We start from the raw sequence: 19,330 nt of genomic DNA, 5'->3' as shown, positions 1-19,330 counted from the left end.
TTGCGTCAACAGTAACTTGGGAAAGATTTTCTGTAGCATTTTGAATTCAAGAATTCAAACCTTTCTTCAAGAAAAAAATGTAATAAGTAAATGTCAAATTGGCTTTCTCCCTAACCATCGCACTACTGACCATATATACACCTTACACACACTAATTAATAAACACGTCCACCAAAAAAAAGAGGGCAAAATCTTTGCTTGCTTTATTGACTTTAAAAAAAGCATTTGATTCGATTTGGCACGAAGGGCTATTCTACAAAATTCTACAAAGTGGGCTTGGTGGTAAGGTGTATGACTTAATAAAATGTATGTACACAGAAAATAAGTGTGCAATAAAAATCAAAAACCAAAGAACAGAATTTTTTTTCACAATGTCGAGGTGTGAGACAAGGCTGCAATTTGAGTCCAAATCTTTTCAACATTTATATCAATGAATTAGCAGACATGTTGGACCAATCTCCAGCCCCAGGACTCACACTATTTGACACAGAGGTGAAATACCTGCTATATGCTGATGACTTGGTACTTCTATCACCAACCAAAGAAGGTCTTCAACAAAACATTAATATTCTGGAGCAATATTGCCATAATTGGGCCCTGGCAGTAAATTTCCAAAAAACTAAAATCATGATTTTCCAAAAAAAAACCCAGATGTCAGAAACAAAAATGTAAATTCACCCTGAACAACACCTTAATTGAACACACAAAAAATTACACCTACCTTGGTCTGACCATATCTGCATCGGGAAACTTTAATATGGCAGTGAAGGCACTCAAAGAAAAAGCCCGCAGAGCAATGTATGCAATAAAAATGAAATTATTCAAAATCAACATCCCAATTAGAATTTGGACTAAAATATTTGACAGTGTAATCCTACCAATAGCACTTTATGGAAGTGAGGTTTGGGGGCCACTCAATAAACTGGATTTTAAAATGTGGGACAAACATCCAATTGAAACCCTACATGCAGAATTCTGTCGGAAAATTCTACAAGTCCAGAGAAATACACCAACTAATGCATGTAGGGCAGAATTGGGCCGTTTTCCAGTAATAATGAAAATACAGAAAAGATCATTAAAATTTTGGCTACATCTAAATTCAAGTCCAAATTCGAGTCTGCAATTTAAAGCACTTCAAGCCCAAGAGCTGAGCCCAGAAACGAGCCCTCTCAGTCAGCTGGTGTTGGACCTCACCAATCAAGCTGACACCAGCACTGCTTCAAAAGAAAGAATTCCAATAAACAAAATCATGAACCAATCAAAGGAATCATACTTACAATACTGGAAAAACGAAACAAAATCCCAAAGCCGACTAAATTGCTATCTGACCCTAAACAGAGAATATGAATTGGCTGATTATCTCTACTCTGTCAGAGATACGAAGCAGAGACAGATCCTTACCAAGTACAGGCTGAGTGACCACCGATTGGCAATAGAAACCGGCAGACATAAAAAGACATGGCTACCCAAAGAAGAGCGTGTATGTGGTCACTGCATGACAGGGGAGGTAGAGACAGAGATGCACTTTCTCCTTTACTGTGATAAATATTCCTCACAAAGAGATTCATTATTCACAGAAATGACTACATATATTCCACATTTTTACAAATTGAACCCAGAGGAAAAACTAAGAATACTCATGGGCGAAGGAGCAATGGCTCCTCTTGCAGCCAAATATGTATTTTCCTGCCATAGCCTGAGGGACACTGAATAATAACATCTGCATAGTAAACAGTAACTTACTTATTATTACTATTATTGTTATTACTATAATTATTAATGTTTACTGTGACTGTTACCATTTTATTGTATTTATTTTTGTATTTAATTTTGTATTATTATTTACTACCATTTTATATTATTATTTGCTATCATTTATAATTTTGTTACAATGTATATTGTATACATTGTTGCTTTGGCAATATTGACGCAATGTTTTTCATGCCAATAAAGCAGCTTGAATTTGAATTTGAATTTGAGAGAGAGAGAGACAGAGACAGAGACAGAGACAGACAGAGAGACAGAGACAGAGAGAGAATTGCCGAGACAGAGACAGAGAGAGAGAGACAGACAGAGAGAGAGAGAGAGACACAGAGAGAGAGACACAGAGAGAGAGAGAGAGAGACAGAGAGAGAGACAGAGAGAGAGAGACAGAGAGAGAGACAGAGAGACAGAGAGAGAGAGACAGAGACAGAGAGAGAGAGACAGATGTGTAGTTAAATAGCATGTGGAACATTCAGGGCTGAAACTCATCAACCTTTGGACTGAAGAGTTTAACATTGGAGTTCAACACACATCTTAAAGATGTTGACGTCATCATTCTGCAGGAGACATGGTGTAAGGCTGATGTTGTCACTCACTGTCCCACAGGCTACTGAGAGGTCACTGTGCCGTCACAGAAACACAGCTCTGTCAATAGAGGCAGAGACTCTGGAGGACTGATCATTTGGTACAAATCCAAACTACAAAATCTTATTGAGCCCTTCAAAATTGGTAAATATCACATTTGGTTAAAACTGATAAAAGAACTTGTACTGACAGAAAAAGATGTGTTCCTTTGTGCAATATATATCCCCCCCAGAATCCCCATATTACTCAGCGGAGACCCCCCCCCCCCCCTCAGAATCCCCATATTACTCAGCGGAGACTCCCCCCCCCCCCCTCAGAATCCCCATATTACTCAGCGGAGACCCCCCCCCCCCTCAGAATCCCCATATTACTCAGAGGAGACCCCCCCCCCCCTCAGAATCCCCATATTACTCAGAGGAGACCCCCCCCCCCCCTCAGAATCCCCATATTACTCAGAGGAGACCCCCCCCCCCTCAGAATCCCCATATTACTCAGAGGAGACCCCCCCCCCCCCCCCCCCCCCCTCAGAATCCTCATATTACTCAGAGGAGACCCCCCCCCCCTCAGAATCCCCATATTACTCAGAGGAGACCCCCCCCCCCCTCAGAATCCCCATATTACTCAGAGGAGACCCCCCCCCCCCTCAGAATCCCCATATTACTCAGAGGAGACCCCCCCCCCCCCCTCAGAATCCTCATATTACTCAGAGGAGACCCCCCCCCCCTCAGAATCCTCATATTACTCAGAGGAGACCCCCCCCCTCAGAATCCCCATATTACTCAGAGGAGATCCCCCCCCTCCGAATCCCCATATTACTCAGAGGAGACCCCCCCCCCCCCCCCCAGAATCCCCATATTACTCAGAGGAGACCCCCCCCCCCCCTCAGAATCCTCATATTACTCAGAGGAGACCCCCCCCCCCCTCAGAATCCCCATATTACTCAGAGGAGACCCCCCCCCCTCAGAATCCCCATATTACTCAGAGGAGACCCCCCCCCCCTCATAAATCCTCATATTACTCAGAGGAGACCCCCCCCCCCCTCAGAATCCTCATATTACTCAGAGGAGACCCCCCCCCCCTCAGAATCCTCATATTACTCAGAGGAGATCCCCCCCCCCCTCAGAATCCCCATATTACTCAGAGGAGACCCCCCCCCTCAGAATCCCCATATTACTCAGAGGAGATCCCCCCCCCCCCCTCCGAATCCCCATATTACTCAGAGGAGACCCCCCCCCCCCCCCCCCAGAATCCCCATATTACTCAGAGGAGATCTCACCCCCCCCCTCAGAATCCCCATATTACTCAGAGGAGATCCCCCCCCCCCCCCCCTCAGAGTCCCCATATTACTCAGAGGAGATCCCCCCCCCCCCAGAATCCCCATATTACTCAGAGGAGACCCCCCCCCCCCTCAGAATCCCCATATTACTCAGAGGAGATCCCCCCCCCCTCAGAATCCCCATATTACTCAGAGGAGACCCCCCCCCCCCCTCAGAATCCTCATATTACTCAGAGGAGACCCCCCCCCCCCTCAGAATCCTCATATTACTCAGAGGAGATCCCCCCCCCCCCTCAGAATCCCCATATTACTCAGAGGAGACCCCCCCCCCCCCCTCAGAATCCCCATATTACTCAGAGGAGACCCCCCCCCCCCCAGAATCCCCATATTACTCAGAGGAGATCCCCCCCCCCCTCAGAATCCCCATATTACTCAGAGGAGATCCCCCCCCCCCAGAATCCCCATATTACTCAGAGGAGACCCCCCCCCCCCCAGAATCCCCATATTACTCAGAGGAGATCCCCCCCCCCCCCCCTCAGAATCCCCATATTACTCAGAGGAGACCCCCCCCCCCTCAGAATCCTCATATTACTCAGAGGAGACCCCCCCCCCCCCTCAGAATCCTCATATTGCTCAGAGGAGATCCCCCCCCCCCCTCAGAATCCCCATATTACTCAGAGGAGACCCCCCCCCCCCCCTCAGAATCCCCATATTACTCAGAGGAGACCCCCCCCCCCCCCCCAGAATCCCCATATTACTCTTAGGAGATCCCCCCCCCCCCCCCCTCAGAATCCCCATATTACTCAGAGGAGATCCCCCCCCCCCCCCAGAATCCCCATATTACTCAGAGGAGACCCTCCCCCCCCCCTCAGAATCCCCATATTACTCAGAGGAGACCCCCCCCTCAGAATCCCCATATTACTCAGAGGAGATCCCTCCCCCCCCCTCAGAATCCCCATATTACTCAGAGGAGACCCCCCCCCCCCCCCTCAGAATCCTCATATTACTCAGAGGAGACCCCCCCCCCCCCCCTCAGAATCCTCATATTACTCAGAGGAGATCCCCCCCCCCCCTCAGAATCCCCATATTACTCAGAGGAGACCCCCCCCCTAGAATCCCCATATTACTCAGAGGAGATCCCCCCCCCCCCCCCAGAATCCCCATATTACTCAGAGGAGATCTCCCCCCCCCCCCAGAATCCCCATATTACTCACAGGAGATCCCCCCCCCCACCCCCCAGAATCCCTATATTACTCAGAGGAGATCCCCCCCCCCCCAGAATCCCCATATTACTCAGAGGAGATCCCCCCCCCCCTCAGAATCCCCATATTACTCAGAGGAGATCCCCCCACCCCCCCAGAATCCCCATATTACTCAGAGGAGACCTACCCCCCCCCCTCAGAATCCCCATATTACTCAGAGGAGACCCCCCTCCCCCCCCCCCAGAATCCCCATATTACTCAGAGGAGATCCCCCCCCCCCCCCCCTCAGAATCCCCATATTACTCAGAGGAGATCCCCCCCCCCCCCCCCCAGAATCCCCATATTACTCAGAGGAGACCCTCCCCCCCCCTCAGAATCCCCATATTACTCAGAGGAGACCCCCCCCCCAGAATCCCCATATTACTCAGAGGAGATCCCCCCCCCCCTCAGAATCCCCATATTACTCAGAGGAGACCCCCCCCCCAGAATCCCCATATTACTCAGAGGAGACCCCCCCCCCCCCCCCCCTCAGAATCCTCATATTACTCAGAGGAGATCCCCCCCCCCCCCCTCAGAATCCCCATATTACTCAGAGGAGACCCCCCCCCCAGAATCCCCATATTACTCAGAGGAGATCCCCCCCCCCCCCCCCAGAATCCCCATATTACTCAGAGGAGATCTCCCCCCCCCCCAGAATCCCCATATTACTCACAGGAGATCCCCCCCCCACCCCCCAGAATCCCTATATTACTCAGAGGAGATCCCCCCCCCCCCCCAGAATCCCCATATTACTCAGAGGAGATCCCCCCCCCCCCTCAGAATCCCCATATTACTCAGAGGAGATCCCCCCACCCCCCCAGAATCCCCATATTACTCAGAGGAGACCTACCCCCCCCAGAATCCCCATATTACTCACAGGAGATCCCCCCCCCACCACCCAGAATCCCTATATTACTCAGAGGAGATCTTCCCCAGCCTTGAGGAAGAGACGTGCCATTTCCAAGCCCAGGGACATGTGCTCATCTGTGGGGACACAAATGCGCACACAGGAACACGACCTGATGTAACGACGACACGAGGGGACAGCTTTATTACAGGCCATAGTGTTTATAACTGTCTTCATCTGCCCCACAGAAACAACAGTGACAGACCACACGAGGGGACAGCTTTATTACAGGCCATAGTGTTTATAACTGTCTTCATCTCCCCCATAGAAACAACAGTGACAGACCACACGAGGGGACAGCTTTATTACAGGCCATAGTGTCTCTAACTGTCTTAATCTCCCCCATAGAAACAACAGTGACAGAACACACGAGGGGACAGCTTTATTACAGGCCATAGTGTCTCTAACTGTCTTCATCTGCCCCATAGAAACAACAGTGACAGACCACACGAGGGGACAGCTTCATTACAGGCCATAGTGTCTCTAACTGTCTTCATCTGCCCCATAGAAACAACAGTGACATCACCACACGAGGGAACAGCTTTATTACAGGCCATAGTGTCTCTAACTGTCTTAATCTCCCCCATAGAAACAACAGTGACATCACCACACGAGGGAACAGCTTTATTACAGGCCATAGTGTTTATAACTGTCTTCATCTGCCCCACAGAAACAACAGTGACATCACCACACGAGGGAACAGCTTTATTACAGGCCATAGTGTCTCTAACTGTCTTCATCTGCCCCGTAGAAACAACAGTGACATCACCACACGAGGGAACAGCTTTATTACAGGCCATAGTGTTTATAACTGTCTTCATCTGCCCCACAGAAACAACAGTGACATCACCACACGAGGGAACAGCTTTATTACAGGCCATAGTGTTTATAACTGTCTTCATCTCCCCATAGAAACAACAGTGACATCACCACACGAGGGAACAGCTTCATTACAGGCCATAGTGTTTATAACTGTCTTCATCTGCCCCACAGAAACAACAGTGACAGACCACACAAGGGGACAGCTTCATTACAGGCCATAGTGTTTATAACTGTCTTCATCTGCCCCATAGAAACAACAGTGACATCACCACACGAGGGAACAGCTTTATTACAGGCCATAGTGTCTCTAACTGTCTTCATCTGCCCCATAGAAACAACAGTGACAGACCACACGAGGGAACAGCTTTATTACAGGCCATAGTATTTCTAACTGTCTTCATCTCCCCCATAGAAACAACAGTGACAGACCACACAAGGGAACAGCTTTATTACAGGCCATAGTATTTCTAACTGTCTTCATCTGCCCCATAGAAACAACAGTGACATCACCACACGAGGGAACAGCTTTATTACAGGCCATAGTGTTTATAACTGTCTTAATCTCCCCCATAGAAACAACAGTGACATCACCACCAGCCCAGTAAGCTGTACAACATCAGACATTCACAGCCCAGTCAGCTGTACAACATCAGACATTCACAGCCCAGTCAGCTGTACAACATCACACATTCACAGCCCAGTAAGCTGTACAACATCAGACATTCACTGCCCAGTAAGCTGTACAACATCACACATTCACAGCCCAGTAAGCTGTACAACATCAGACATTCACTGCCCAGTAAGCTGTACAACATCAGACATTCACAGCCCAGTCAGCTGTACAACATCAGACATTCACAGCCCAGTCAGCTGTACAACATCACACATTCACAGCCCAGTAAGCTGTACAACATCAGACATTCACTGCCCAGTAAGCTGTACAACATCACACATTCACAGCCCAGTAAGCTGTACAACATCAGACATTCACTGCCCAGTAAGCTGTACAACATCAGACATTCACAGCCCAGTCAGCTGTACAACATCAGACATTCACAGCCCAGTCAGCTGTACAACATCACACATTCACAGCCCAGTAAGCTGTTCAACATCAGACATTCACAGCCCAGTCAGCTGTACAACATCAGACATTCACAGCCCAGTCAGCTCTACAACATCACACATTCACAGCCCAGTCAGCTGTACAACATCAGACATTCACAGCCCTGTAAGCTGTTCAACATCAGACATTCACAGCCCAGTAAGCTGTACAACATCACAGCCCAGTCAGCTGTACAACATCAGACATTCACAGCCCAGTCAGCTGTTCAACATCACACATTCACAGCCCAGTCAGCTGTTCAACATCAGACATTCACAGCCCAGTCAGCTCTACAACATCACACATTCACAGCCCAGTCAGCTGTACAACATCAGACATTCACTGCCCAGTAAGCTGTACAACATCACACATTCACAGCCCAGTCAGCTGTTCAACATCAGACATTCACAGCCCAGTAAGCTGTTCAACATCAGACATTCACAGCCCAGTCAGCTGTACAACATCAGACATTCACAGCCCAGTCAGCTGTACAACATCAGACATTCACAGCCCAGTAAGCTGTTCAACATCAGACATTCACAGCCCTGTCAGCTGTACAACATCACACATTCACAGCCCAGTCAGCTGTACAACATCAGACATTCACAGCCCAGTAAGCTGTACAACATCAGACATTCACAGCCCAGTAAGCTGTACAACATCACAGCCCAGTCAGCTGTACAACATCAGACATTCACAGCCCAGTCAGCTGTACAACATCAGACCTTCACAGCCCAGTAAGCTGTACAACATCAGACATTCACTGCCCAGTAAGCTGTACAACATCACACATTCACAGCCCAGTAAGCTGTACAACATCAGACATTCACTGCCCAGTAAGCTGTACAACATCAGACATTCACAGCCCAGTCAGCTGTACAACATCAGACATTCACAGCCCAGTCAGCTGTACAACATCACACATTCACAGCCCAGTAAGCTGTACAACATCAGACATTCACTGCCCAGTCAGCTGTACAACATCAGACATTCACAGCCCAGTAAGCTGTTCAACATCAGACATTCACAGCCCAGTCAGCTGTTCAACATCAGACATTCACAGCCCAGTCAGCTCTACAACATCACACATTCACAGCCCAGTCAGCTGTACAACATCAGACATTCACAGCCCAGTAAGCTGTTCAACATCAGACATTCACAGCCCAGTCAGCTGTTCAACATCAGACATTCACAGCCCAGTCAGCTGTACAACATCAGACATTCACAGCCCAGTCAGCTGTACAACATCAGACATTCACAGCCCAGTAAGCTGTTCAACATCAGACATTCACAGCCCTGTCAGCTGTACAACATCAGACATTCACAGCCCAGTAAGCTGTACAACATCAGACATTCACAGCCCTGTAAGCTGTACAACATCAGACATTCACAGCCCAGTAAGCTGTTCAACATCAGACATTCACAGCCCTGTAAGCTGTACAACATCACAGCCCAGTCAGCTGTACAACATCAGACATTCACAGCCCAGTCAGCTGTTCAACATCACACATTCACAGCCCAGTCAGCTGTTCAACATCAGACATTCACAGCCCAGTCAGCTCTACAACATCACACATTCACAGCCCAGTCAGCTGTACAACATCAGACATTCACTGCCCAGTAAGCTGTACAACATCACACATTCACAGCCCAGTAAGCTGTACAACATCACACATTCACAGCCCAGTCAGCTGTTCAACATCAGACATTCACAGCCCAGTAAGCTGTTCAACATCAGACATTCACAGCCCAGTCAGCTGTACAACATCAGACATTCACAGCCCAGTCAGCTGTACAACATCACACATTCACAGCCCAGTAAGCTGTTCAACATCAGACATTCACAGCCCAGTAAGCTGTTCAACATCAGACATTCACAGCCCTGTCAGCTGTACAACATCACACATTCACAGCCCAGTCAGCTGTACAACATCAGACATTCACAGCCCAGTAAGCTGTACAACATCAGACATTCACAGCCCAGTAAGCTGTACAACATCACAGCCCAGTCAGCTGTACAACATCAGACATTCACAGCCCAGTCAGCTGTACAACATCAGACCTTCACAGCCCAGTAAGCTGTACAACATCAGACATTCACAGCCCAGTAAGCTGTACAACATCAGACATTCACAGCCCAGTAAGCTGTTCAACATCAGACATTCACAGCCCTGTAAGCTGTTCAACATCAGACATTCACAGCCCAGTAAGCTGTTCAACATCAGACATTCACAGCCCTGTAAGCTGTACAACATCACAGCCCAGTCAGCTGTACAACATCAGACATTCACAGCCCAGTCAGCTGTTCAACATCACACATTCACAGCCCAGTCAGCTGTTCAACATCAGACATTCACAGCCCAGTCAGCTCTACAACATCACACATTCACAGCCCAGTCAGCTGTACAACATCAGACATTCACAGCCCAGTAAGCTGTTCAACATCAGACATTCACAGCCCAGTCAGCTGTTCAACATCAGACATTCACAGCCCAGTCAGCTGTACAACATCAGACATTCACAGCCCAGTCAGCTGTACAACATCAGACATTCACAGCCCAGTAAGCTGTTCAACATCAGACATTCACAGCCCTGTCAGCTGTACAACATCAGACATTCACAGCCCAGTAAGCTGTACAACATCAGACATTCACAGCCCTGTAAGCTGTACAACATCAGACATTCACAGCCCAGTAAGCTGTTCAACATCAGACATTCACAGCCCTGTAAGCTGTACAACATCACAGCCCAGTCAGCTGTACAACATCAGACATTCACAGCCCAGTCAGCTGTTCAACATCACACATTCACAGCCCAGTCAGCTGTTCAACATCAGACATTCACAGCCCAGTCAGCTCTACAACATCACACATTCACAGCCCAGTCAGCTGTACAACATCAGACATTCACTGCCCAGTAAGCTGTACAACATCACACATTCACAGCCCAGTCAGCTGTTCAACATCAGACATTCACAGCCCAGTAAGCTGTTCAACATCAGACATTCACAGCCCAGTCAGCTGTACAACATCAGACATTCACAGCCCAGTAAGCTGTTCAACATCAGACATTCACAGCCCAGTAAGCTGTTCAACATCAGACATTCACAGCCCTGTCAGCTGTACAACATCACACATTCACAGCCCAGTCAGCTGTACAACATCAGACATTCACAGCCCAGTAAGCTGTACAACATCAGACATTCACAGCCCAGTAAGCTGTACAACATCACAGCCCAGTCAGCTGTACAACATCAGACATTCACAGCCCAGTCAGCTGTACAACATCAGACCTTCACAGCCCAGTAAGCTGTACAACATCAGACATTCACAGCCCAGTAAGCTGTACAACATCACACATTCACAGCCCAGTCAGCTGTTCAACATCAGACAATCACAGCCCAGTAAGCTGTTCAACATCAGACAATCACAGCCCAGTAAGCTGTTCAACATCAGACATTCACAGCCCAGTCAGCTGTACAACATCAGACATTCACAGCCCAGTAAGCTGTTCAACATCAGACATTCACAGCCCAGTCAGCTGTACAACATCAGACATTCACAGCCCAGTAAGCTGTACAACATCAGACATTCACAGCCCAGTAAGCTGTTCAACATCAGACATTCACAGCCCAGTAAGCTGTTCAACATCAGACATTCACAGCCCAGTCAGCTGTACAACATCAGACATTCACAGCCCAGTCAGCTGTACAACATCACACATTCACAGCCCAGTAAGCTGTACAACATCAGACATTCACTGCCCAGTAAGCTGTACAACATCAGACATTCACAGCCCAGTCAGCTGTACAACATCAGACATTCACAGCCCAGTAAGCTGTACAACATCACACATTCACAGCCCAGTCAGCTGTTCAACATCAGACATTCACAGCCCAGTAAGCTGTACAACATCAGACATTCACAGCCCAGTAAGCTGTACAACATCACACATTCACAGCCCAGTCAGCTGTACAACATCAGACATTCACAGCCCAGTAAGCTGTTCAACATCAGACATTCACAGCCCAGTCAGCTGTACAACATCAGACATTCACAGCCCAGTCAGCTGTACAACATCACAGCCCAGTCAGCTGTACAACATCAGACATTCACAGCCCAGTCAGCTGTTCAACATCAGACATTCACAGCCCAGTCAGCTGTTCAACATCACACATTCACAGCCCAGTCAGCTGTTCAACATCAGACATTCACAGCCCAGTAAGCTGTACAACATCACACATTCACAGCCCAGTCAGCTGTTCAATATCAGACATTCACAGCCCAGTAAGCTGTACAACATCAGACATTCACAGCCCAGTAAGCTGTACAACATCACACATTCACAGCCCAGTCAGCTGTACAACATCAGACATTCACAGCCCAGTAAGCTGTTCAACATCAGACATTCACAGCCCAGTCAGCTGTACAACATCAGACATTCACAGCCCAGTCAGCTGTACAACATCACAGCCCAGTCAGCTGTACAACATCAGACATTCACAGCCCAGTCAGCTGTTCAACATCAGACATTCACAGCCCAGTAAGCTGTTCAACATCAGACATTCACAGCCCAGTAAGCTGTACAACATCAGACATTCACAGCCCAGCCAGCTGTTCAACATCAGACATTCACAGCCCAGTCAGCTGTACAACATCAGACATTCACAGCCCAGTCAGCTGTACAACATCACACATTCACAGCCCAGTAAGCTGTACAACATCAGACATTCACTGCCCAGTAAGCTGTACAACATCAGACATTCACAGCCCAGTCAGCTGTACAACATCAGACATTCACAGCCCAGTAAGCTGTTCAACATCAGACATTCACAGCCCTGTCAGCTGTACAACATCAGACATTCACAGCCCAGTAAGCTGTACAACATCAGACATTCACAGCCCTGTAAGCTGTACAACATCAGACATTCACAGCCCAGTAAGCTGTTCAACATCAGACATTCACAGCCCTGTAAGCTGTACAACATCACAGCCCAGTCAGCTGTACAACATCAGACATTCACAGCCCAGTCAGCTGTTCAACATCACACATTCACAGCCCAGTCAGCTGTTCAACATCAGACATTCACAGCCCAGTCAGCTCTACAACATCACACATTCACAGCCCAGTCAGCTGTACAACATCAGACATTCACAGACCAGTAAGCTGTTCAACATCAGACATTCACAGCCCAGTCAGCTGTTCAACATCAGACATTCACAGCCCAGTCAGCTGTACAACATCAGACATTCACAGCCCAGTCAGCTGTTCAACATCAGACATTCACAGCCCAGTCAGCTGTACAACATCAGACATTCACAGCCCAGTCAGCTGTACAACATCAGACATTCACAGCCCAGTAAGCTGTACAACATCAGACATTCACAGCCCTGTAAGCTGTACAACATCAGACATTCACAGCCCAGTCAGCTGTACAACATCAGACATTCACAGCCCAGTCAGCTGTTCAACATCACACATTCACAGCCCAGTCAGCTGTTCAACATCAGACATTCACAGCCCAGTCAGCTGTACAACATCAGACATTCACAGCCCAGTCAGCTGTACAACATCAGACATTCACAGCCCTGTCAGCTGTTCAACATCAGACATTCACAGCCCAGTCAGCTGTTCAACATCAGACATTCACAGCCCAGTAAGCTGTACAACATCACACATTCACAGCCCAGTCAGCTGTACAACATCAGACATTCACAGCCCAGTAAGCTGTTCAACATCAGACATTCACAGCCCAGTCAGCTGTACAACATCAGACATTCACAGCCCAGTCAGCTGTACAACATCACAGCCCAGTCAGCTGTACAACATCAGACATTCACAGCCCAGTCAGCTGTTCAACATCAGACATTCACAGCCCAGTAAGCTGTTCAACATCAGACATTCACAGCCCAGTAAGCTGTACAACATCAGACATTCACAGCCCAGTCAGCTGTTCAACATCAGACATTCACAGCCCAGTCAGCTGTACAACATCAGACATTCACAGCCCAGTCAGCTGTACATCAGACATTCATACAGATGGGCCCAAAACAGCACATTCTATTTAACTACGGAAAGTCTTATTTACAATGACAGGAACAGTGGGTTAACTGGTCTAGGAACAGCGGGTTAACTGGTCTAGGAACAGTGGGTTAACTGGTCTAGGAACAGTGGGTTAACTGGTCTAGGAACAGTGGTTTAACTGGTCTAGGAACAGTGGGTTAACTGGTCTAGGAACAGCGGGTTAACTGGTCTAGGAACAGTGGGGTTAACTGGTCTAGGAACAGTGGGTTAACTGGTCTAGGAACAGTGGGGTTAACTGGTCTAGGAACAGTGGGTTAACTGGTCTAGGAACAGTGGGTTAACTGGTCTAGGAACAGTGGGTTAACTGGTCTAGGAACAGTGGGTTAACTGGCCTAGGAACAGTGGGTTAACTGGCCTAGGAACAGCGGGTTAACTGGTCTAGGAACAGTGGGGTTAACTGGTCTAGGAACAGTGGGTTAACTGGTCTAGGAACAGTGGGTTAACTGGTCTAGGAACAGTGGTTTAACTGGTCTAGGAACAGTGGGTTAACTGGTCTAGGAACAGCGGGTTAACTGGTCTAGGAACAGTGGGGTTAACTGGTCTAGGAACAGTGGGTTAACTGGTCTAGGAACAGTGGGGTTAACTGGTCTAGGAACAGTGGGTTAACTGGTCTAGGAACAGTGGGTTAACTGGTCTAGGAACAGTGGGTTAACTGGCCTAGGAACAGTGGGTTAACTGGTCTAGGAACAGTGGGGTTAACTGGTCTAGGAACAGTGGGTTAACTGGTCTAGGAACAGTGGGTTAACTGGTCTAGGAACAGTGGGTTAACTGGTCTAGGAACAGTGGGTTAACTGGCCTAGGAACAGTGGGGTTAACTGGTCTAGGAACAGTGGGTTAACTGGTCTAGGAACAGTGGGTTAACTGGTCTAGGAACAGTGGGTTAACTGGCCTATACAATAAAAGACTCTCCCTCATAATGGCATCAGAAGAGTTGTAACTGTCAAATGAATGGCATTAATATAATAAAATGGGTGTACAATGAAGTAGGCTGCTAGTCGTAGGAGACACTTTGAGTCCTTTGCGTCTGAAAGTCATGTAGAGTGCCAAGCATAGCCTTATAGGTGCCAACTGCCAAGAGAGCTGGGCCTAGCACACCATACGATATCCCAGGCATACCTGGGAGCTGGGCCTAGCACACCATACGATATCCCAGGCATACCTGGGAGCTGGGCCTAGCACACCATACGATATCCCAGGTATACCTGGGAGCTGGGCCTAGCACACCATACGATATCCCAGGCATACCTGGGAGCTGGGCCTAGCACACCATACGATATCCCAGGCATACCTGGGAGCTGGGCCTAGCACACCATACGATATCCCAGGCATACCTGGGAGCTGGGCCTAGCACACCATACGATATCCCAGGCATACCTGGGAGCTGGGCCTAGCACACCATACCATATCCCAGGCATACCTGGGAGCTGGGCCTAGCACACCATACCATATCCCAGGCATACCTGGGAGCTGGGCCTAGCACACCATACGATATCCCAGGCATACCTGGGAGCTGGGCCTAGCACACCATACGATATCCCAGGCATACCTGGGAGCTGGGCCTAGCACACCATACCATATCCCAGGCATACCTGGGAGCTGGGCCTAGCACACCATACCATATCCCAGGCATACCTGGGAGCTGGGCCTAGCACACCATACGATATCCCAGGCATACCTGGGAGCTGGGCCTAGCACACCATACGATATCCCAGGCATACCTGGGAGCTGGGCCTAGCACACCATACCATATCCCAGGCATACCTCCCCGCTAAAATTAACAGAATCATATTAGTGATGGGGCGGGGGGGAAATCGATAGTTACATATTGCAAAATTATTTTAGACAATATTACAATGATACCTTGACTCCAAGTATACATTTGTTAGCGTTATCAAGCGCTAGTCGGCTGTACCAGAGTACAAAACTATAGTTCTCCCATCTTCTTTTTAAAATAGTGAGCCAACATCTTTTCAGCATTTATTTCCTTGACTGTTCAAAACTAATTTTCTCATGGCTCACTGCAACAGACATACAAGGCTCTATTTTAACAAACCTAACACAACGGTCAATCTAAGCGCTGGAGGCCATAGATTCGTGTGGGGGGGGGGGTGTCAGAAATATATTCACAGCTGGAATTATGAGTGCAATAGCTGGCGGTTGTAGGTGTGCCGAGGGCTTGGCCACTCACAGGCTAATCAAAGCATTGCCTGGATTAATACGGCTTGCGTTTGTCTCCAGTTCTGGAGGTTATATTGACTGTCTTTGAGTTGTCATCAACACCAATTCGGCTGTGGGCATGGAATATTCTCGTCCTGATCCATTTGTTGATTTGTTTAACACTTTTTTGGGGGGTTACTACACAATTCCATATGTGTTGTTTCATCGTTTTTGATGTCTTCACTATTATTCTAAAATGTTGTAAATAGTAAAAAATAAAGAAAAACCCTGGAATGAGAAGATGTGTCCAAACTGTTGGAGTGGGCTACTTTGGAGTACTCACAGGCAGTGGGCTTTGTGCTTGAGAGATTGTTTAGGAGACCTGTGTTCGTTTTCTATAACGCCTGCTACCAGACGTTGGTCATTATCATTGAACATAATTATTATTATTAGGATGTGCATTGGACATGGTTCTGGTTACGTTTGTAATAAAAAGGACATTTTCATAGACAGACTTGAAAGATCAGTGATTATTGAAAGAAGAAAATAAAAACAGGTTAAACTATTTTGATTTTAAAAAAATACATTATTTTTGGCTGTTATGGTTGAAGGCTTATATTTAGTATAGGTATACTTTTACTAGCCCTGAATTCATTAGATTATTCCAGACTGTTTGAAATGCACTGGAATTACATTTAAATTGTGCAACAAAGCTTATTTAGATCATGTAGATATATATTGTGAATCGCACCAAAGTTTTGGAAAAAAAATGGAGATATGATTTGTAGGCCCAGCCCCAAACCAAACAGACAAGAGACTCCCCAACACATAGAACTGCTCCTCTCCCTTCTCAACTCCTATAGAACTCATGCCGTTTGCTGTGAGGCAGTTTACTGTGAGGCAGTTTACTGTGAGCGTACCACACCTGGGCTTTGGGGAGCATGTTTGGTCTACTTAGTGAAAACTAATCTTTTTTTTAAAAGTGAGCTTTACACTTGATCTGTGAAACCCCCCCCCCCCCAGTCAGGACGAAAGCCCAGCGCTGTATTGTGAGGAAATGTGATTTTTACCAGCTGGGGGCATATGGGGGGGGCTATTATTCCCTCTGATCATCCTGCCAGGACTGTGTGTGTGCAGGGCTCCTTTTCTCTGATCATCCTGCCAGAAGTCTAAAACTTCTCTACAAGAGTTAAGAGTCCCAGGGAATCTCAGAATGATCCCTTTCCTCTCTAAAAAATATCCCTCCCTCTATAACCTCACAAACACAGACAGCGCTGATTTATAAACCTAAACTCCTGAACTTGAAAACATCCTTAACCTCCACACCACCTGAGACCAGACACAAAACTGATATAGGTCTAATCACCGCCAGGCTCCAAGCTAGACTCACTCTCTCTCTCTCTCTCTCTGCCACACGGATCTCTGTGATTTTCACCCAATAAATACTCAACAACACACACAATGTTTCTCATCTTGTAGACGTGTGACTGACAGTCTTTTACCTTTTACGCTAGCCAATAACATTAGTTGAGATAACAGGTTGCCTATACAACTATTGCAGAGATAGCTCTAAATCGTATAAATACTGGCTAAACACGGCTGTTTTGCTACTTACTTTAGTTTCTAGAGTTACAACCGGTCCTGAATCGTTTGTGCGTGAATATGTTTTCCCTTTTTTTGTGGTCTGACTTGCGCTTCCACCACGGAGACTGGGGGGCGTTGATGGTAGGACCTCACCTGTACACATTCCACACTGGGTGTGGCTGAGCAGCACTGTATGTGCTATAAAAAATATATATATATATTTAACCTTTAAGTGTAGGCTATTTGCTTGTGCCCATTCTACAGAATGGAGCTACAGAGAGTACGCCTATGGTTCTCCCAAATGGCAATGTAGGGCACTACTGCTGTCCCCTACATAGTGCACTACTGCTGTCCCCTACATAGTGCACTACTGCTGTCCCCTACATAGTGCACTACTGCTATCCACTACATAGTACACTACTGCTGTCCCCTACATAGTGCACTACTGCTGTCCCCTACATAGTGCACTACTGCTGTCCCCTACATAGTGCACTACTGCTGTCCCCTACATAGTGCACTACTGCTGTCCCCTACATAGTGCACTACTGCTGTCCCCTACATAGTGCACTACTGCTGTCCCCTACATAGTGCACTACTGCTATCCCCTACATAGTGCACTACTGCTGTCCCCTACATAGTGCACTACTGCTGTCCCCTACATAGTGCACTACTGCTGTCCACTACATAGTGCACTACTGCTATCCACTACATAGTGCACTACGGCTATCCCCTACATAGTGCACTACTGCTGTCCCCTACATAGTGCACTACTGCTATCCCCTATATAGTACACTACTGCTGTCCCCTACATAGTGCACTACTGCTATCCCCTACATAGTACACTACTGCTGTCCCCTACATAGTGCACTACTGCTGTCCCCTACATAGTGCACTACTGCTATCCACTACATAGTGCACTACTGCTATCCACTACATAGTGCACTACTGCTATCTCCTACATAGTGCACTACTGCTGTCCCCTACATAGTGCACTACTGCTGTCCCCTACATAGTGCACTACTGCTGTCCCCTACATAGTGCACTACTGCTGTCCCCTACATAGTGCACTACTGCTATCCCCTACATAGTGCACTACTGCTGTCCCCTACATAGTGCACTACTGCTGTCCCCTACATAGTGCACTACTGCTGTCCCCTACATAGTGCACTACTGCTATCCACTACATAGTACACTACTGCTATCCCCTACATAGTGCACTACTGCTATCCCCTACATAGGACACTACTGCTATCCCCTACATAGTACACTACTGCTATCCCCTACATAGTGCACTACTGCTATCCCCTACATAGTAAACTACTTTTGGCAAAAGCTCTATGGGTCGTGGTCAAAAGTAGCACACCATAAGAGAATAGGGTGCCATTTCGGACACATATTTAACTTTGCACAGTGAGTACTGTAGAGGGGTCAGTATATGGGGTCAGTATATGGTGCTATGGTAACAGTGAGTACTGTAGAGGGGTCAGTATATGGGGCTATGGTAACAGTGAGTACTGTAGAGGGGTCAGTATATGGGGCTATGGTAACAGTGAGTACTGTAGAGGGCTCAGTATATGGGGTCAGTATATGGTGCTATGGTAACAGTGAGTACTGTAGAGGGGTCAGTATATGGGGCTATGGTAACAGTGAGTACTGTAGAGGGCTCAGTATATGGGGCTATGGTAACAGTGAGTACTGTAGAGGGCTCAGTATATGGGGCTATGGTAACAGTGAGTACTGTAGAGGGGTCAGTATATGGGGCTATGGTAACAGTGAGTACTGTAGAGGGGTCAGTATATGGTGCTATG

The sequence above is a fragment of the Oncorhynchus mykiss genome, chromosome 20 (genome assembly GCF_013265735.2).
Source record: "Oncorhynchus mykiss isolate Arlee chromosome 20, USDA_OmykA_1.1, whole genome shotgun sequence".
NCBI lineage: Eukaryota > Metazoa > Chordata > Actinopteri > Salmoniformes > Salmonidae > Oncorhynchus > Oncorhynchus mykiss.
This window is presented reverse-complemented; position numbering follows the sequence as displayed.